The following is a 22,123-nucleotide window of genomic DNA, read 5'->3' on the forward strand; positions in this document are numbered from 1 at the left end:
TCTCTCTTCTCATATCCTTATTCTCTCTCTCTCATACTTCTCTCTCTCTCTCATATCCTTATTCTCTCTCTCATATCATTATTCTCTCTCATATCCTTAATTCTCTCTCTCTCTCTCTCATATCCTTATTCTCTCTCTCTCATATCCTTATTCTCTCATATCCTTATTCTCTCATATCTTATTCTCTCTCTCTCTCATATCCTTATCTCTCTCTCTCTCATATCCTTATTCTCTCTCTCTCATATCCTTATTCTCTCTCTCTCATATCCTTATTCTCTCTCTCTCTCTCTCTCTCTCTCTCTCTCTCTCATAACCTTATTCTCTCTCTCTCATATCCTTATTCTCTCTCTCTCATATCCTTATTCTCTTCTCATATCCTTATTCTCTCATATCCTTATTCTCTCTCATATCCTATTCTCTCTCTCTCTTTCATATCCTTATTCTCTCTCTCATATCCTTATTCTCTCTCTCATGTCCTTATTCTCTCTCTCTCTTCCTCATATCCTTATTCTCTCTCTCTTCCTCATATCCTTATTCTCTCTCTCTTCCTCATATCCTTATTCTCTCTCTCTCTTCCTCATATCCTTATTCTCTCTCTCTCTCATATCCTTATTCTCTCTCTCTCTCTCTCTCATATCCTTATTCTATCTCTCTCATATCCTTATTCTCTCTCTCGTGTCCTTATTCTCTCTCTCATATCCTTATTCTCTCTCTCTCTCATATCCTTATTCTCTCTCTCTCTCTCTCTCATATCCCTATTCTCTCTCTCATATCCTTATTCTCTCTCATATCCTTATTCTCCCTCATATCCTTATTCTCTCTCTCTCTCTCTCATATCCTTATTATCTCTCTCTCATATCCTTATTCTCTCTCTCTCTCATATCCTTATTCTCTCTCTCTCTCTCTCTCTGTCTCTCTCTCTCTCTCATATCCTTATTCTCTCTCTCTCTCTCTCTCTCTCATATCCTTATTCTCTCTCTCTCTATCTCTTATATCCTTATTCTCTCTCTCTCTCTCATATCCTTATTCTCTCTCTCATATCCTTATTCTCTCTCTCTCTCTTTCTCTCTCTCTCTCTCTCTCATATCTTTATTCTCTCTCTCTCATATCCTTATTCTCTCTCTCTCTCTCTCATATCCTTATACTCTCTCTCATATCCTTATTCTCTCTCTCTCTCTCTCATATCTTTATTCTCTCTCTCTCATATCCTTATTCTCTCTCTCTCTCTCTCTCTCTCTCTCTCTCTCTCTCTCTCTCTCTCTCTCAACCCTGGATGCTTGAATGATCCACCAGCTGGAATGGGCCCCAGTTACCCACAGCACAATGGGCCCTGCCACTGACCACTGGCCAATAATTGCCAGCACTGGGTAGTAGCGTCCCATAGAGCCCAGTCTGGCAAGGTTACCCAGCACTTACCCCCCCCCCCCCAACCTGCCCCCGTTACCCAGCACTTACCCACCCAACCAGCCTCTGTTACCCAGCACTTACCTCCCCCTCCAACCAGCCGCCGTTACCCAGCACTTACCCCCCCCCCCCAACCAGGCTCTGTTACCCAGCACTTACCCCCCCCCAACCAGCCGCCGTTACCCAGCACTTACCCCCCCAACCAGCCGCCGTTACCCAGCACTTACCCCCCCAACCAGCCTCCATTACCCAGCACTTACCCCCTCCAACCAGCCGCCGTTACCCAGCACTTACCCCCCCCAACCAGCCTCCGTTACCCAGCACTTACCCCCTCCAACCAGCCACCGTTACCCAGCACTTACCCCCCCCCCAACCAGGCTCTGTTACCCAGCACTTACACCCCCAACCAGCCGCTGTTACCCAGCACTTACCCCCCCAACCAGCCGCCGTTACCCAGCACTTACACCCCAGCCAGAGGGAGGGAGAACAGTGGGGAGGGGGAGAACAGTGGGAAGGGGGAGAACAGTGGGAAGGGGGGGAGAACAGTAGGGAGGGGGGAGAGCAGTGGGAAGGGGGGCGAGCAGTGGGGAGGAGAACACTCCTCCTCACCCCCCGCTTGCCTATTTCAACGCTAACCCCCTCAAGACGCCACACCCACTGCGCGACGCGCCAACCTCACGGCCCTAATGTAACCCTATCAGAAGAGGGGGAGGGGAAAGTCAAGGGGGGAGCCTGCCCCCCCCCCCCCCCCCCTGGCCAGGCCACCCCTTCTTAGGGCTGAGGGGTTCTCCTTCTTATACTCTCTCATATCTTTATTCTCTCTCTAAATCTCTCTCTCTTTCTCCCTCTTATTCTCTCTCTTCCGCGCCTCTCTTTTTCATTGCTATACTCTCTCATATCCTTATTCTCTCTCATTGTTCTCTCTCTCTCTTATTCTCTCTCTCTCTCTCTTTCTCTCATTGTTCTCTCATCCTTCTTTTCTCCCTCTCTCCATCCTCCCTCCCTCCATTCTCTCTCTCCCTCCGTACACACAGGGTCCCTCCCCCTCCATCCTTTCTGTAGCTGTGACATCTGATTTCATTAAATCCCTCCCTTTCTCCCCTGGCTATTCCCAGTACCGGCTCACAAACAAGCTCTCCCCGTACCATTCTAATCCCATTCTTCCCCTAAAAGCACCGACGTTTAATGCTGCTTCTTGTAGGATGCAACTCGCCGCGTCGCTTTCCTCCACGGTATAACCACGCTCCCTCGCCTTCTCCATTACAAAGGTATGTTCATTCTGTCTCCAACCCATCCTTTGATAGAAACAGAGCAGCAGCCTGGCTTGTACAAATAAGGCTTTCCTGCTATCGATCGGATACAATGTCGCTTCTTTTCCCTTATAACATTCCGTCAACTGCCTGCGATCCCTGATCTGAAATATTATTCACTGATACAGTTTAATTGAATGAAATATCCGCTACGTTACAAGGCAAATCTGCTCTTTCAATGTGTTCGCTCATGTGCTATTGATGGATAAACAATAGGGGTTTGTTGTTTTTTACGGGACCCGGGAATTTGCCCCACCGTTTGCCCTGCTTTCCCCCCCCCCGCAGCCTGTTTTGATTCATTCATCGGGAGCCTCCTGTTTTTATAATGCTGCGTTTATTTTTATTTGTATGTGGCGAATATATTCGGAATATACACGGCCGGAGTCTTGCTCTTTGTAGGGTTGGCTGGGTTTGGGGTTTACCTGCTATTGTTTGGGGGGGTGTTGGAAGCGTTTAGGCTGCGGAATGTGTGTTACAAATAAACAATAATAATAATCCTTTATTATTTGGCATATACATGCTTTGAAATAGGGGATAGGTGATATTTGGGGCACTCAACCATTTTAATGACAGAGGGGCATTGTCTGTAAGTGAATATGTAAATGTGCATATATAGCCCCACTAAAAAAAATAAAAGATAGATAGATAGACAAAGATGAATGTGTTATTGAATGGGTTGAAGGGGTTAATGTGTTATTGAAGGGGTTGAAGGGGTTAAATATACACCCCCATGTTATATATATAATTTCTGTAAACCAAACATCATCTTTTTCCCCTTTTCACCTTAATCCCCAAATCCTCCAGTGGTTTCCAGTAGAAAATGAAGCAGTTTTTGCTGGGGTGTCTTAAATATGGCCAGCTTTGTGAGTTCCCCTTATGAAGCCCTTATAACGGCTCCTGATCACTGTGACTTTGGGATCCGTGCAGCTGTCTTCTCCCATGTAGGGCCGCTAACTTCCCAAGCCCATAATGTAAATAATGTGTGGGGTATATTCCGTTTTTTTGCAAATCATATTAAACATGTTATATTATGAAACAGACATTATAAATGTCAGGCAAGCGGTTATAGGGCTGAGCGCTTTCATCTTTTATAGCAATTCCCACAGAGATATACAGAGAGGTAAGATGCATACATAAATAAATTGATTTATCTATTATCTAAGTATCGGTCTATCTATCGTCTATGTACTTACCTGACTATATACCCATCTGTCTATGTATCAACCATGTGTTTTATCTGTCTGTTTCTATCTGATTGGAAGTAAACATGAAAGCCCTCATCCATATAACCCCTTGTTTCACATCTGTAATGTAAGCATTATATTTATATTATATGGCTCTGTAAATTATGCATGTTATTATATATTATATCACACTGCATGTTATATATCTCTGCGTGTTATTATATCACACTGCATGTTATATCTCTCTCTGTGTTATTATATCTCTCTGCGTGTTATTATATCTCTCTGCACGTTATTATATCTCTCTCTGTGTTATTATATCACTCTGCGCGTTATTATCTCTCTGCGTGTTATTATATCTCTCTGCGTGTTATTATATCTCTCTGCATGTTATTATATCTCTGCGCATTATTATATCTCTGCGTGTTATTATATCTCTGCGCGTTATTATATCGCTCTACGTGTTATTATATCTCTGCGCGTTATTATATCTCTCTGCGCGTTATTATATCTCTGTGTGTTATTATATCTCTCTGCGTGTTATTATATCTCTGCATGTTATTATATCTCTCTGCGTGTTATTATATATCTCTGCGCGTTATTATATCTCTCTGCGTGTTATTATATCTCTGCGTGTTATTATATATCTCTGCGTGTTATTATATCTCTGCGCGTTATTATATCTCTGCGTGTTATTATATCTCTCTGCGTGTTATTATATCTCTGCGTGTTATTATATCTCTGCGCGTTATTATATCTCTGCGCGTTATTATATCTCTGCGCGTTATTATATCTCTCTGCGCGTTATTATATCTCTCTGCGTGTTATTATATCTCTCTGCGTGTTATTATATCTCTGCGCGTTATTATATCTCTGCGTGTTATTATATCTCTGCACGTTATTATATCTCTCTGCGTGTTATTATATCTCTGCGCGTTATTATATCTCTGCGCGTTATTATATCTCTGCGCGTTATATCTCTGCACGTTATTATATCTCTGCGCGTTATTATATCTCTCTGCGCGTTATTATATCTCTGTGTGTTATATATCTCTGCGCGTTATTATATCACTCTGCGCGTTATTATATCTCTGTGTGTTATATATCTCTGCGCGTTATTATATCTCTGCGCGTTATTATATCTCTGCGCGTTATTATATCTCTGCGCGTTATTATATCTCTGCGCGTTATTATATCTCTGCGCGTTATATCTCTGCACGTTATTATATCTCTGCGCGTTATTATATCTCTCTGCATGTTATTATATCTCTGCGCGTTATTATATCTCTCTGCGTGTTATTATATCTCTCTGCGTGTTATTATATCTCTGTGTGTTATTATATCTCTGCGTGTTATTATATCTCTCTGCGCGTTATTATATCTCTGCGCGTTATTATATCTCTCTGCGTGTTATTATATCTCTGCGCGTTATTATATCTCTCTGCGCGTTATTATATCTCTCTGCGCGTTATTATATCTCTCTGCGTGTTATTATATCTCTCTGCGTGTTATTATATCTCTCTCTGCGTGTTATTATATCTCTGCGTGTTATTATATCTCTCTGCGCGTTATTATATCTCTCTGCGTGTTATTATATCTCTCTGCGTGTTATTATATCTCTCTCTGCGTGTTATTATATCTCTGCGTGTTATTATATCTCTGCACGTTATTATATATCTCTGCGCGTTATTATATCTCTCTGCGCGTTATTATATCTCTTTGCGTGTTATTATATCTCTGCGCGTTATTATATCTCTCTGCGTGTTATTATATCTCTCTGCGTGTTATTATATCTCTCTGCGTGTTATTATATCTCTGTGCATTCTTATATCTCTGCGCGTGTTATTATATCTCTGCGCGTTATTATATCTCTGCGCGTTATTATATCAGTCTGCGTGTTATTATATTGCTCTGTGCATTATTATATCTCTCTGCGTGTTATTATATCTCTCTACGTGTTATTATATCTCTGCACGTTATTATATCGCTCTGCGTGTTATTATATCTCTGCGCGTTATTATATCTCTGCGTGTTATTATATCTCTGTGTGTTATTATATCTCTCTGCGCGTTATTATATCTCTGCGCGTTATTATATCTCTGCGCGTTATTATATCTCTGCGCGTTATTATATCTCTGCGCGTTATTATATCTCTCTGCGCGTTATTATATCTCTCTGCGCATTATTATATCTCTCTGCGTGTTATTATATCTCTGCGCGTTATTAAATATCTCTGCGAGTTATTATATATCTCTGCGTGTTATTATAGCTCTCTGCGTGTTATTATATCTCTCTGCACGTTATTATATCTCTCTGCATGTTATTATATCTCTCTGCGCGTTATTATATCTCTGCGTGTTATTACATCGCTATGCACATTATTATATCACTCTGCGTGTTGTTATATCTCTGCGTGCTATTATATTTCTCTGCGCGTTATTATCATATGCCTCTGCGTGTTATTATATTTCTGCGCATTATTATAGCTCTGCGTGTTATCATATGCCTCTGCATGTTATTATATCAATCTGTGTGCTGTTATATCTCTCTGCGCGTTATTATCATATGCCTCTGCGTGCTATTATATCTCTGCGCATTATTATAGCTCTGAATGTTATCATATGCCTCTGCATGTTATTATATCAATCTGTGCTATTATATCTCTCTGCATATTATTACATCACACTGCATGTTATTATATCGAATCTGCATGTCAAGATATCTGCATATTATTACATCGCTCCACATGTTATATCACACTGCATGTTATTATATCACACCACATGTTATATCACACTGCGTGTTATTATATCACTCCACATATTATACCACACTGCATGTTATTATATCACTCTGCATATTATTACATCACACTGCATGTTATTATATCGTTCTGCATGTCAAGATATCTGCATATTATTACATCGCTCCACATGTTATATCACACTGCATGTTATTATATCACACCACATGTTATATCACACTGCGTGTTATTATATCACTCCACATATTATACCACACTGCATGTTATTATATCACTCTGCATATTATTACATCGCACTGCATGTTATTATATCACTCCACATGTTATATCGCACTGCATGTTATTATATCACACCACATGTTATATCGCACTGCATGTTATTATATCACACCACATGTTATATCGCACTGCATGTTATTATATCACTCCACATGTTATATCGCACTGCATGTTATTATATCACTCCACATGTTATATCGCACTGCATGTTATTATATCACTCCACATGTTATATCGCACTGCATGTTATTATATCACTCTGAAGGGATTTAGATCACTACATATTATATAGTTCTGCATATTATTACAGTACATACAGTCCTCGGTTATCCACCGGAATCCGTTCTGGAAGTAGCGTTGGATAGTGAAACCGCTGTAAAGTGAGTCCCATGTTAATCAGTGGCGGTGAGCGCCGGATAACGCATTCCGGCGTCGGATAACGCATTCCTGCGTCGTAAAACGGCCTTTAGGGTTGCATTGTAAAGAGTTGGATATGCCATTCGTTGTAAAGTGAAACGTTGGACAGCGAGGACTCCCTGTATATTCATGGTATAGTGCTCAAAAAAAGAAATATATATAATATCTATTTATCCATCTGTATCGGTCTGTCTGTCTGATTTGAAGTACACATGGAAGCCCTCATCTTATAACCCCTAGACTCACATCTGTAATGTAAGTACTATAGTATAAGATGTTTATTAATGAGATTTGCAAATTCAGCCTCAAAATCCTAGACCCCAAAAAGCAGCAGAATAACCCCACAGAACATATCCCACGCAGTATGTGGCAAATTATTTGTATAGGTGATCCTATTAAAATCTATAGGGTCAGCTAATGTGTGTAAAATGGTAGTATATGGGGAAATCTGATGAAGGCCTCACTAGCATCAAAGGGGTTTATATTTTTGCCTATAATCTTATTTAGGTAATTCTGTCTAGATGGATATCCCCCTATAAACCCTCCTAAGGCTTTGGGATTTTCAACACTAGACAACTTGTTTACAAAACCTAAATAAAGTGGATTTTGTTGCCTTCTTTGGTATTCAAAATCCTTCTTTCTAATCTGGAAAAAAATATATATATCTGCAGACCCTCTTAAAACGTATTCCTATATTAGAAATCCTCTTTACTTCCCCTATTAGAAAATCCATGTAATAATGTCTCCTGTTATAAATATCTTTTACATTCCTAATGATAACTCCCATATCCTTTTCCAAATCAGAAAGCTCATGCATTTTCCCCTATGAGAAATCCCATAGACTGACCCCTATTTTTCACCTTAATCTCAAACGTCACCGTCACCCTCCTGCAGTTTCCCACCCCTGAGATATATCCCCGTCAAATAATGTTTGCTGGGTCTCTTAAATATGGTCGCTGTTGTGAATTCCCCTAATTAACACCTTGTAAGTCAGCTTCTGGTCACTGTGGCTTTGGGGTCACTGCTGCTTAATTAACCTCATTTAGGACCGATTCTTTCTCCAGACCCCAATGAGAGCAGCATGTGGGAGTTTTGGGGTCAGGATTTGGGGGCTGATTTTGAAAATCCTATTAAATATTTGATACTGTGAGACTTATTATCTTTTAAGCAAATCCCATATATACTGCTAAGAGGGACTTGGGATTTATTTTAATGGTGATAGTAACAGAAAGGGGGAATCATTTTATTGTGTCACTGTGTCACCCTGGGGGGGGGGGGGGGGGGCAGACTCATAGCTCCCTTCTGTCTGTCACTGTGTCACCCTGCGGGGGGGGGGGCAGACTCATAGCTCCCTTCTGTCTGTGTCACTGTGTCACCCTGCGGGGGGGGGGGCAGACTCATAGCTCCCTTCTGTCTGTGTCACTGTGTCACCCTGCTGGGGGAGGGACAGACTCATAGCTCCCTTCTGTCTGTGTCACTGTGTCACCCTGCGGGGGGAGGGACAGACTCATAGCTCCCTTCTGTCTGTGTCACTGTGTCACCCTGCGGGGGGAGGGACAGACTCATAGCTCCCTTCTGTCTGTGTCACCCTGCGGGGGGAGGGACAGACACATAGCTCCCTTCTGCCTGTGTCACTGTGTCACCCTGCGGGGGGAGGGACAGACTCATAGCTCCCTTCTGTCTGTGTCACCCTGCGGGGGGAGGGACAGGCTCATAGCTCCCTTCTGTCTGTGTCACTGTGTCACCCTGCGGGGGGAGGGACAGACTCATAGCTCCCTTCTGTCTGTGTCACTGTGTCACCCTGCGGGGGGAGGGACAGACACATAGCTCCCTTCTGCCTGTGTCACTGTGTCACCCTGCGGGGGGAGGGACAGACTCATAGCTCCCTTCTGTCTGTGTCACTGTGTCACCCTGCGGGGGGAGGGACAGACTCATAGCTCCCTTCTGTCTGTGTCACCCTGCGGGGCGAGGGGGAGGCTGTCTGTGTCACTTATTAATTCATTCCTTAGCTATATATGACATGCCAACCTCTGTCTGTTTCAGGCTTTGCCTAATTGGATTAAGTAGCATGACGAGTTTATAGACACAGGGATTTTAATTGAGTGACACAGTGACATATTAACAGGTGACTGACGGCCTATTGGACAGCTGAATATCACGCATACTAAACTTTAGTGAAACTGCCTTAAATAGTACTAATACTCCTGGTTAGGAAATACATAGTACTGATAATCCTGGTTAGGAAATACACAGTACTTATACTCCTTGTGTAAAAAGTAGCTGTATACCCTGGTTTGTTAAATAAAAGTATTGGTACTCCTGTGTGTACACAAAGAGATCCTGGCTAGCAAGTAACTGTTAGTAGTTATCCATTTATTCTATTGTTCTGTAATACAGGTTATTAAATCACTCTGCATGTTATTGTATCACTGCATGCTATTAAATCACTCTGCATATTATTGTATCACTGCATGCTATTAAATCACTCTGCATATTATTGTATCACTGCATGCTATTAAATCACTCTGCATGTTATTGTGTAAGGGCTGGGACCCGCTGCGCCCGGTGGCGCGGACGGCCGCGTGAGCGCAACTCACTATTGCTGTTTAGCCTCACGATCCGGTCCCAGTCCCTCCTCACTGCCAACTGACTACGTACTGTGACGCGTCAGCCAGCAGGGGATACCAGAGAATTGTGTTCCCGTGTGGCGACGCGTCACATGGTACGCGAGTCAGCCAATGGGGAGGAGGGGAGGGAAGGAGCTAGATGGGAGGCGCCTTGGGCGGGGAGCAGGGAAGGAGCAGCAGGTTAAAGTGTGTGTGTATATGTATGTATGTGTATATGTATATGTGTGTGTGTGTGTGTGTGTGTATGTATGTCTGTGTGTGTGTGTGTATGTATGTGTGTGGGGGGGTGGACGGCACCACGATCAGATCCCGCCCCCCTCCCTCCCGCTCCGGCTCCCGCTCCCTACAGACCGCATATCGCGGTCTGTGTCTGTCAGCGCCCCGCCTGTCTGCAGTGCGGGCGCGCTGACTGAGGGAGCGGGGCCTTAGCCTAAGGCTGCGCTTATAGTGCTGGCGGTGGCGACGCCATGGCAAAACAAATGTATTGCCGCCGTCGCGTGAGTTTATAGTAAGCACGACGCTGGCGTCGCGAATTCTTTAAGCCGGTCAAATTTGATTTTTCAGAGGCTGTCGCCACATGTGACCGCCTCTGAACCAATCAAAGACCTGGTCGCCGTGACGTCGCCGGAAAGCGAATTACAACTTTCGCTAGCGGCGACGGCAACGGGTGACGTCATCCATCGCGTCGCCATCGCGCGCACTATAAGCGCGGCCTAACTCTGTATACTATTATATCACTCTGCGTGTTATTGCATCACTCTGCGTGTTATTGCATCACTCTGCGTATTATTGTATCACAGCATGTTATTGTATCACTCTGTGTGTTATTGTATCACTCTGTGTGTTATTATATCACTCTGTGTGTTATTGTATCACTCGGTATGTTACTGTATCACATCATACTATTCTATCACTCTGCATGTTATTGTATCACAGCATGTTATTGTATCACTCTGTGTGTTATTGTATCACTCTGTGCGTTATTGTATCTCTCTGCATGTTATTGTATCACTCGGCATGTTACTGTATCACATCATACTATTCTATCACTCTGCATGTTATTGTATCACTCGGCATGTTACTGTATCACATCATACTATTCTATCTCTCTGCGTGTTATTGTATCACTCTGCATGTTATTGTATCACTTGGCATGTTACTGTATCACGTCATACTATTCTATCACTCTGTGTGTTATTGTATCACTCTGTGTGTTACTGTATCACGTCATACTATTCTATCACTCTGCGTGTTATTGTATCACTCTGCATGTTATTGTATCACTCTGCGTGTTACTGTATCACGTCATACTATTCTATCACTCTGTGTGTTATTGTATCACTCTGCGTGTTATTCTATCTCTCTGCATGTTATTGTATCACTCTGCGTGTTACTTTATCACATCATACTATTCTATCACTCTGCGTGTTATTCTATCTCTCTGCATGTTATTGTATCACTCTGCGTGTTACTGTATCACTCTGCGTGTTATTGTATCACTCTGCATGTTACTGTATCACGTCATACTATTTTATCACTCTGCATGGTTTTGTAGCTCCCCCCCCTTCTAGGGACCACTAATTAGTGCAATGGGTTAATGGCCTTAATGGGTTAACTGGGTGGGATCATGTAGGCGGACGCTCACAGAGGTATGCAAGGGAGACTGATTATAGTGAAATTAAATAAGCCTTTTATTGCGCCTGTTTCCTTAACATCAGGAAACCATCCAAACAAGGGGTAAACAAAGCTTCTATTCACTTGGGAGAATTTCTAGTGAAATACTATGCAGTTCACAACTCCCTTAGATAAGCATGTCTCCCAGCCCCAAACATATAGCATGAATTAAGCAGATATAAGAAGTCTCATAAATGAAAGTCTTATCTGTTCCTTGTGGTTCGGAGGGAAAATTTTCTCTGTTCCTGGTTCAGCTCCTTTTTCCTCGGGGTGTGTCAGCGTTCAGGTTTAGAAGTTTCCCCTGTGTCTTTAAAGCAGCTATGCTGTTTCTTCTGGCAGGGCTCAAGACTGTTTGTCTCCAAGTTCAGCTCAGGTGTGAGCTAAGGAGTCTCACTTCCTGTCTCAAAAGACAGGCTTTTCTAAGCCATCTAATCAGGCAGGTGGTGTTTGTTAATTGACTACCAGCAGTTAACCACCACACTGCTGGATTAGAGGCATATTACCTGTACAGGGATAACTCCCCTGTTACATACCTCCCCTGTTTGTGGGAAGCTCGGGCTTCCCACGGCCAAAGCCCATCCTTCCACTCTCATTCTAGATATCTCTGTGACTTGAATGAGTGTGGATGGAGGAAGAGAACCCTTAGTCCTGCTGGGATTGGAGCCCTTTCTCCAGTTTATTCGTGTCTCCACCCAAAGGTGCTTGAAATCAGCACTCCTCAGTCGCTCGAGGAGGACTTTTTCTAAGTATAGTCTTTTTGCTACGTGCGCGGTCATGAGATTTCCCTCGCGTCGGGTGCTCGTCTTATTGTAGGCATACTGTATGGCAGCAGTTGCAGAGCGTTTAAAAACAGCCCTTTGAGTTTTCCGCTCTTGAAGTTGTCTCTCTGCCCTTTTCCCACTCAATGGGGTTGCTAGTTCAGCCTCTTTGGGGTTAATTTGCAATTCCACACCCACTTCCAGAGAATGTCCCATCTTTTCAGCTTCATCAGCTAAGGATTCTTCTGGTTTTGATTCAGCACGTGTACCTTCTTTTGTTGCCTGTTGGGTGGCTGAAGGTTTTGCTAGTGCTTGTTTAGGTGGTTCAAATTTTGCAACCTTGTCTTTCAGATGAGCGGTATTCCCAGCTCTCACTGTACCCTTGTCTTCATGGGTTTTTGAGGCTGTGGGATACTGACGCTTAGTCAGGGTCAATACTTGTCCTTGTAGGACTGTAATCTCATCCGCGAGAGATCCCTGTTTTTTGAGTGCGTCTTGCAAGTCTCTTCTCAGGGAATTTATTTGCATGCTTTGCTTTCTCTGAGCTTGCTTCCACATTTTTATTGCATTGTGAAGCACTATGAACTTCTTTGCTTGGTCCACAGTTACTTGTTTCTGTTTCTGGACCTTCTTGTGCTCCCTTTTCTGCCGCGTCACCTGGGTTCTAAGCTTGGCTTTTAGCGTTGCTTTGGTGATGCTCAGGGTAGCCTTCAGTTTCTCATGCTGCTTTGCGGGGACATACTGGGTAATCAGACGTTCCTGCAGCACTTGAATTTCTTTAACAGCCTGCAGATTGTCTTCCTGCAGAGTTCGCTGCTTCTCCTCGGCCTTCTTGAGGTGCTTACGCAGACCTTGCAGTTGGTTCTGCAGTCGGTGCTCTGCTTCAAACTTCTCACCTTCCAAAAGTCTATTTATTTCTTTAAGCTCGTGCAGCTTTTCCTTTTTTTCCTTGACGTCATTTGTCAAATTAAAATTTTCTTCTTTGAGTTTTAAGTTTTTTCTTTGTAATCTTAAATTTTCTCCTTTTTCAGTCTCTGTACTATTCAGGGCCTCCTTGCAGTCCTCCTTCCACTTACGCACATCTGCTTTGAGAATGACAGTCTCCTGGCGTGAGACTTCCTTCTCTAGGTTGAGGGTCTGAAGCTCCTTCTGGGAGACTTGGAGATCTGTATTAAGATTGACAATTGTTTCTTTAGAAATGTCCAGCTCCTCAGTGAGACTGTGTAGTTCCTTTCTGGAAACTTCCAGATCTGTGCGGCAGCTGTTGGTCTCATGATGTGAGGCATCCAGTGCTCTGCGGAGTGTCTGAACCTCTTTCTGAGATACGTCCACCTCTGTCCGGACATTGTTGACCTCCTGTTGTGAGGCATTCAGCTCTACGCGAAGTGTGTGAACCTCCTGCTGAACGACTGTCATCTGCTTTAGTGCCTCCTCATACTTCCGCTTCAGCTTAGTCATCATTTTATCAGATTGGCTTTGCTTTTCATCCATGCCGGAAATAGTAGCGTTTGCAGTATCTAGCTCAGTCTTGAGATCGTCCAATTCTGTTCCAGATTCAGAGTACATTGCGAGCACCGTCTTCTGTAACTCAGCATTATCTTCCCTCTCAAGTTTCAAGTGTTCTTGAAGTAGATCAGAGTCACATCTGGCAATTTTCAGGGCGTCTTCAGGGCTGGTCAAGGGATCGTCACTCACTGGTTCCGGCTCTGCTTCCCTGGGATGACTGGTTGAGGGTTCCTCACTGTTGGCACCGGACAGACACTTCTTTGGGGTACACGGCTTCTGCCTTGGGCCCTCTGGATATTCGGTTATCCGAGGGATGAATTCTCCATTTTCTCTAGGCTGCAGGGCATCTCAGTCCCCCTTTTTCTCCACAGGATCTGCGGACGTGTCTGTTCCTTCCACGGTACATGAAGAACCGCTTTTCTTTTTTCGCCTTTTTGTTTTGGATGACACCGTCCCTTCAGGGATACTGGGGTCTCCATCTTCATTTGAAATTTTAGCAGCGTCACTGGATCCACCCGGCTTTTCTTGCAACTGTAATAGCTGACGGAAATATTCGGTGATCCACTGCTCCCGCTCTTTCTCCCGCTGATCATATTCGTCAAAGGGAGCGGTCTTTTCGGTGCGTGCCGAGTTCAGGCACCCCCACCATTCTTGGGGTGTTTTGTGGCTGTGACTCGGTTCGGGTTCCCCGTAAGAGATGTCTTCCTCTTTTTTGGACTGGAAGGGCCACTCTTTCGTGGGGTAGGGTTCATTACAGGAACGCTGCATCTTGTCCTCCATTTTTAGGCTATCAGGTGAAATTTTCTTCCTGACCTCAGGAGGCGCTATTGCAGCTGTTGCCACTGTATTTGCTAGAACCCCCAATTGTGGTAGTCCTACAGGTGGGCATATTTTGCTTGTAGAGGTCGTAGCTCTCACAGGCATTTCTGTAGACTTTTTTTTTCTTGGGTAAATTTTACAATATCAGCAGTACTGTGCATGCATTTTCTCTCATCAGGTATACAAGATGTGCAGTTGCTAGGTAAAAACGTCTATTTGCTTTACACCATTTACTTGCTAGGTATAATCTCTCATTAGGTATGCTGAATGTGTAGTTGCTAGGTAAAAACTTCTCTTTGCTTTACACCATTTACTTGCTAGGTACAATCTCTCTGCTTCAGCCAAATAATGTGGTTTTCTGCTTGAGTTCAGTCTCAACTTTGGGTATTATGACATTCACTCTTCACACTTTGGGATACCTTTTACACCGTTCAGCAATTCCTTTTTTTCTAGTAGGCAATTTTACCCTCAGCACTTGTTTACTGAAAATTCCCCTGCTTCAGCACAGTCTTGCATCAATTTTCACATTTTTATGCATATACTCCATTCACAACTGGTAGTCCTATGCGGTGTGGCAGCCTTTACTTGCAGAATCAGTACCGCTCATGGGTCACCATCTGTATTCACTGCTTCAGCTAAACATTTTAAAATAACAAACGCCTATCCCTTTCAAGGGCTAACTCACTTCTTGAACCCTGACTATGGCTGGAAGGCAAACCCCCTATTTCAATGACCATATTACACTTTATTGTGATAGGCAAATAAGGTTTTACCTGCTTCAGCAGTCTCTCTCTCTCTCCTCTTGGGATTGGGGAAAAGAGTCCATCTGTGGTTTTGTAAGTTTCAGTGCAGTGTAAGTTTCAGTGCAGTAGTGTGTATCACTTTAACTCTGATCTCTGCTGCATGAGATTTTCTTTTTTTTTTTTTTAAGTTGCTCAGACTGTTTGTAGGCAAAAAGCATAAAAAAAAATTCACAGAACAAATCTCCGGTCCTTTCTAACTTCAAAGACCACCTCTCGTCCCACTTCGGACACCATATGTAGGCGGACGCTCACAGAGGTATGCAAGGGAGACTGATTATAGTGAAATTAAATAAGCCTTTTATTGCGCCTGTTTCCTTAACATCAGGAAACCATCCAAACAAGGGGTAAACAAAGCTTCTATTCACTTGGGAGTATTTCTAGTGAAATACTATGCAGTTCACAACTCCCTTAGATAAGCATGTCTCCCAGCCTCAAACATATAGCATGAAATAAGTAGATATAAGAAGTCTCATAAATGAAAGTCTTATCTGTTCCTTGTGGTTCGGAGGGAAAATCTTCTCTGTCCCTGGTTCAGCTCCCTTTTCCTCAGGGTGTGTCAGAGTTCAGGTTTAGAAGTTTCCCCTGTGTCTTGAAAGCAGCTCTGCTGTTTCTTCTGGCAGGGCTCAAGACTGTTTGTCTCCAAGTTCAGCTCAGGTGTGAGCTAAGGAGTCTCACTTCCTGTCTCAAAAGACAGGCTTTTCTAAGCCATCTAATCAGGCAGGTGGTGTTTGTTAATTGACTACCAGCAGTTAACCACCACACTGCTGGATTAGAGGCACATTACCTGAACAGGGATAACTCCCCTGTTACAGATCACTCTGGTATTGCCCCTCCCTGCCATGTAATGTAGGATGTCCTATGACCAGTGATGTCACCATAGGGAGATAGAAGGGTACATATTGCTCTACCCAATATTATAGAAACAGGTTCCTTGGAGTTCAGGTAGAGGGCCTCCCAGTGAGTCCTGTAAATATGTTAAAGTGTATTAAGAGTGTCCTGTCCCTGTTTATTATGTTCAGTTAAGGAACATGCCCTATATAGTTAGCGCCTATAGTAATGGCCCAGGATTTTTCTCATGCGGGAAGTGGAGTGAGCTTGTGCTTAGTAAGGCTGAATCCATAGAGACTCCAGCTGTGCGGAGGCGCACGGAGGCTGAGGGAAAGTGGGTGCTTTCCCTGGCCTTACTACGCGTGCCGTTCGGGGGCGTGTTTGGGGTCGGGCCAGTGACGTCACGGAGCTGATTCGCCCTCATTGGGCGAATTGCTCCCGTGACTGGCCCTGCGCTCCCGTGAGCGCTTAAACTAAAAAAAATTGGCGACTACGCCTGCGGAAGCGTGCGCGAGCCCCTTCTAAAGCCGTTCTCATTGCGGCTGCAGGGGCTCACTGACAAGCATCAGCACGCCTCAGCGTCTAAGTGCTGACCATGCCCCCGGCCTAAGAGTTCAGTGCTGGGAGCATAAGCGGATCGGCCCCACTGGAAGTTCCTTAGGAAACTCACGATCCAATATGCCTGGATGAGGTATGCAGGACACAGTACGGGATACTGATCGCAGAATGCACAATGTATTCCCAACAGGGGCCCACTTGATATCGGGCGTTATTGACGCTATGCAGGAGATTGCCAATGTAACCACTACTAAGGGAAACAAGCATAAGTACCTCCCCAGTGTAGGAGTGAGAGCTACCAGGAGAGGAAGCACAGAGTAACTTTATGATTTGTTACCAGTTAATATGTCTAACGTGAAGTATGTCCGTGTATGGCGAACCTTAATCAGCACATGTGAATAAGCTCTTGTTTGTACTATAAAAGTTCCTGGTGTTCATCCTCATTCTATCTGCATATCTACACCCAGCCTGCACCCAGCACCCTGACCAGGTCTGAGAGACTGAGCCCAGCCTGCACCCAGCACCCTGACCAGGTCTGAGAGACTGAGCCCAACCTGCACCCAGCACCCTGACCAGGTCTGAGAGACTGAGCCCAGCCTGCACCCAGCACCCTGACCAGGTCTGAGAGACTGAGCCCAGCCTGCACCCAGCAACCTGACCAGGTCTGAGAGACTGAGCCCAGCCTGCACCCAGCACCCTGACCAGGTCTGAGAGACTGAGCCCAGCCTGCACCCAGCACCCTGACCAGGTCTGAGAGACTGAGCCCAGCCTGCACCCAGCACCCTGACCAAATCTGAAAGACAAAGCCTAGCCTGCACTGACCCAGCACCCTGACCAGGTCTGAGAGATTGAGCCCAGCCTGCACTGACCCAGCACCCTGACCAGGTCTGAGAGACGGAGCCCAGCCTGCACCCAGCACCCTGACCAGGTATGAGACACTGAGCCCGGCCTGCACCCAGCACCCTGAGCATGTCTGAGAGACTGCGCCCAGCCTGCACCCAGCACCCTGAGTAGGTCTGAGAGACGGAGCCAAGTCTGCACCCAGCACCCTGACCAGGTCTGAGAGACTGAGCACTCCCATGTACAGCTCAACCCCGTTATAACACGATCCGCTACAACGCGAATCCGCATATAACGCGATGCAAGCGTGGCTCCCAATTTTCCTAATTATGAATACTTTACAACAGCGGTGCGCAAACTGTGGGGCGCGCAAGATTATGTAGGGGGGGCGCGGGCTGCTTGCAGGGAAACCTGGGGGCGGGCAGAGCTGTGCACGGGCGGCCAGGAGCTCCGTGCTGCTGCTTCTATGTGTCTGTGTCTTGCAGAGGGGGCGGGAATTCTCTCTGCACACAGACAGCCCCTCCTTCTTTTCCTGTCTGCTTCCCGCACCAGTTTTCAGCAGCATGGGGGGTTGGGGGATCGGAGCATGTCGCCCCCCCCCCCAGGAGAAAGTGTGTGTGTGTGTATTTGAGTATTTGAGTGTGAGTGTGTGTGTGGGGATTGAGTTTGTGTGTGTGTGGGGGGGGATTGAGTTTGTGTGTGGGGGGGGGATTGTGTGTGTGGGGGGGGATTGTGTTTGTGTGGGGATTGAGTTTGTGTGTGTGTGGGGGGGGGGATTGAGTGTGTGTGGGGGGGGGGATTGAGTGTGTGTGGGGGGGGGGATCGAGTGTGTGTGGGGGGATTGAGTGTGTGTGTGGGGGGGGGATTGTGTGTGTGGGGGTGATTGTGAGTGTGTGTGTGGGGGGGGATTGAGTGTGTGTGTGGTGATTTGAGTGTGTGTGGGGATTGAGTTTGTGTGTGTGGGGGGGGATTAAGTGTGTGTGTGTGGGGGGGGGGGATTGTGTGTGGGGGGGATTGTGTGTGTGTGTGTGTGGGGGGGGGGATTGAGTGTGTGTGTGGTGATTTGAGTGTGTGTGGTGATTGAGTTTGTGTGTGTGGGGGGATTGAGTGTGTGGGGGGATTGTGTGTGTGGGGATTGTGTGTGGGGATTGAGTGTGTGAGTGTGTGGGGATTGAGTGTGTGGTGTGTGGGGGGGATTGAGTGTGTGTGTGTGGGGGGGGATTGAGTGTGTGTGGTGATTGATTGAGTGTATGTGGTGTGTGTGTGTGTGTGGTGATTGATTGAGTGTATGTGGTGAGTGTGTGTATGTGGTGATTGATTGAGAGAGTGTGTGTTGTAATGCAGTGGTGCGCAAACTGGGGGGGCAATGAGGCGCAAGATTATTTAGGGGGGCGCAGGCGGCGTGCGACGAAAACTGGGTACGCGGGCCGGCAGACACTGTGCGCGAGGGGCGGCCAAGAAGATGTGCACGGGCGGGCAGCCGAAGACGTGTGCGGGTGGCTGAACAGGATAGTGCAGGTGGCAGCAACATGATGGTGTGTGCGCACGCGCAGGGGCTTCGGAGGTACGGGGAGGAGCACGCCCGAGCACGGTGAAGTCAAACGCCCCTCCTTCGGTGTCTGCCCTGCAATAGCGCTGTGTTCCTGCTCTCCTCCGCTGGCAACCTGCTTCGCTGCGATCCTCTGCAAGTGAAAGGGTCGGCTGCACCTATATCACTCATACTATGAATGTACAGAAATAATGTAAAAAAACTGTGAAAACACAACATTGAAAACGGGAAAAAATAAATAATACTGTAGGTAGGAGTTTGGATGACAATGGGGATAGCAAGACAAAAAGCAGGGAGGGGAAGGAAGAAAAAAAGGGGGGGGGGAGAGGGAAGGGAGGTAGCAAAGAGGTGGATGAATGCCCCCCCAAAGGATTGCCTTTGTGCACGTACTCTCTCCCGCGCTTGGCGCTTGGGGAGACAAACAAAATTGACTTTGATGTGCACTAAGCAGCAGTCAATACACACACACAGCCACACACAGCCACACACACAAATAGCCCCGATCCACGCTTGCAAAATTATGCAGGACACCCTGCGCTCATGCTTGGAGAGTTGGTGATGTCACCGCTCTCAGCGGCAGCGTGGACGCAGCCTAATTTTGCAAGTGCGAGCTGTTGAAATATGTAAGTATTTAAACATATTTGGATTTATATTGTATACCGTTTAATAAAGGGTTTTTTTTTTTTTTCATGTGATTTTGATTACATCAGGCAGGGGAGGGGGGCCCGAGAAATTTTATGGATGAAAAGGGGGGCTCGGCATAAAAAGTTTGCTCACCCCTGCTTACAACACGATTATTGGTAACCTAAATACTTTATTGTACAATGCATACAATTGTACATTATTTGTAACGCGATCCGCTTATCGCGGGATGTTATTCTTTGGACCCAAAGCACAGCGTTATAGGGGGGATGAGCTGTATATATATATATATATATATATATATATATATATATATATATATATATATATATATATATATATATATATATATATATATATATATATCCATCTGATGTAATTTCCTTCAGAGCCGGGCAGGGAGGGATACATTCTTATATCTCTCTGCGTTATTATATCTCTCTGTGTTATTATATCTCTCTGTGTTATTATATCTCTCTGTGTTATTATATCTCTCTGTTATTATATCTCTCTGCGTTTTTATATCTCTCTGTGTTATTATATCTCTCTGCGTTATTATATCTCTCTGTGTTATTATATCTCTCTGCGTTATTATATCTCTCTGTGCTATTATATCTCTGTGTTATTATATCTCTCTGTGTTATTATATCTCTCTGTGTTATTATATCTCTGCGTTATTATATCTCTCTGCGTTATTATATCTCTCTGTGTTATTATATCTCTCTGCGTTATTATATCTCTCTGCGTTCTTATATCTCTCTGTGTGCTGTTTTACATCACTCTGCATATTTAATGTATTATATCTCTCTGCATACTCTTATATTGCTCTCCATGTTCTTATATCACTGCAGATCATATCGCTCTGTATGCTTTATATGTTACACTGGTCTCCCTCTCTATGCCCTTCCTCCACTGATTTCTTGTGCCCTAATAACCCTTATTTCTGGATAATGTATTGTTAGTTTGAATATAGACGTGTAAAATCCGCACTGCCGCCTCTGGCACGGGAGGGGTTAAGCCCTTCCCACTGACAAAATCCAGAAGGGATAAGGTGGCAGGCGTCCCATTTGACCCTATAAAGCGCGCCTCCTTATATGGCGGGGAAGAAATGAGCGCGGCGGTTCTATAAATCCCAAGACAAGGTATACAGGCGTAAATATTAGGGTGACGGGAAGGAAATACGCACCGCAATGTAGGAAACACAGCCAAGATGTGGGTGTATGTCTCGTTTTATTTATAGAGCGCCAACAATGGACGCGGCGCTGTACAGCTTTACCATTTACATGTAAATGGCAACATGAGGCAAAGGGAGACACTGTACCCAAGAGCTTACACTTTAAGTGAATAGGTGTTTAAAGGGTCAGCAAAGTGACCTAATGACAGGGACGTCTTTAATGGGTTAAAGGGTCAGTCCCACGTAGGAGCAAAGTGACCTAATGACAGGGACGTGTTTAATGGGTTAAAGGGTCAGTCCCACGTAGGAGCAAAGTGAGCTAATGACAGGGACGTGTTTAATGGGTTAAAGGGTCAGTCCCACGTAGGAGCAAAGTGACCCAATGACAGGGACAAGTTTAATGGGTTAAATGGTCAGTCCCACGTAGGAGCAAAGTGACCTAATGACCGTCACATGAGACGCAATGTAGGAAACACAGCCAAGATGTGGGTGTATGTCTCGTTTTATTTATAGAGCGCCAACAATGGACGCGGCGCTGTACAGCTTTACCATTTACATGTAAATGGCAACATGAGGCAAAGGGAGACACTGTACCCAAGAGCTTACACTTTAAGTGAATAGGTGTTTAAAGGGTCAGCAAAGTGACCTAATGACAGGGACGTCTTTAATGGGTTAAAGGGTCAGTCCCACGTAGGAGCAAAGTGACCTAATGACAGGGACGTGTTTAATGGGTTAAAGGGTCAGTCCCACGTAGGAGCAAAGTGAGCTAATGACAGGGACGTGTTTAATGGGTTAAAGGGTCAGTCCCACGTAGGAGCAAAGTGACCTAATGACAGGGACGTGTTTAATGGGTTAAAGGGTCAGTCCCACGTAGGAGCAAAGTGACCCAATGACAGGGACAAGTTTAATGGGTTAAATGGTCAGTCCCACGTAGGAGCAAAGTGACCTAATGACCGTCACATGTTTAATGGGTTAAAGGGTCAGTCC

General features: G+C 45.0%; 1 protein-coding gene across 1 annotated transcript in view; it reads left to right on the forward strand.

Annotated features, from left to right (window-relative positions):
* Positions 1–2,478: 2,478 nt before the first annotated feature.
* SPTBN2 (spectrin beta, non-erythrocytic 2) overlaps positions 2,479–22,123 on the forward strand; it is a 168,156-nt gene continuing 148,511 nt past the window's right edge. The window contains exon 1 of the mRNA XM_075569717.1: positions 2,479–2,672. The gene's annotated coding sequence lies outside the window, so the exon portion shown is untranslated. The remainder of the gene's footprint in view (positions 2,673–22,123) is intronic.

Source organism: Ascaphus truei, chromosome 14, assembly GCF_040206685.1.
Source record: "Ascaphus truei isolate aAscTru1 chromosome 14, aAscTru1.hap1, whole genome shotgun sequence".
Classification (NCBI taxonomy): domain Eukaryota; kingdom Metazoa; phylum Chordata; class Amphibia; order Anura; family Ascaphidae; genus Ascaphus; species Ascaphus truei.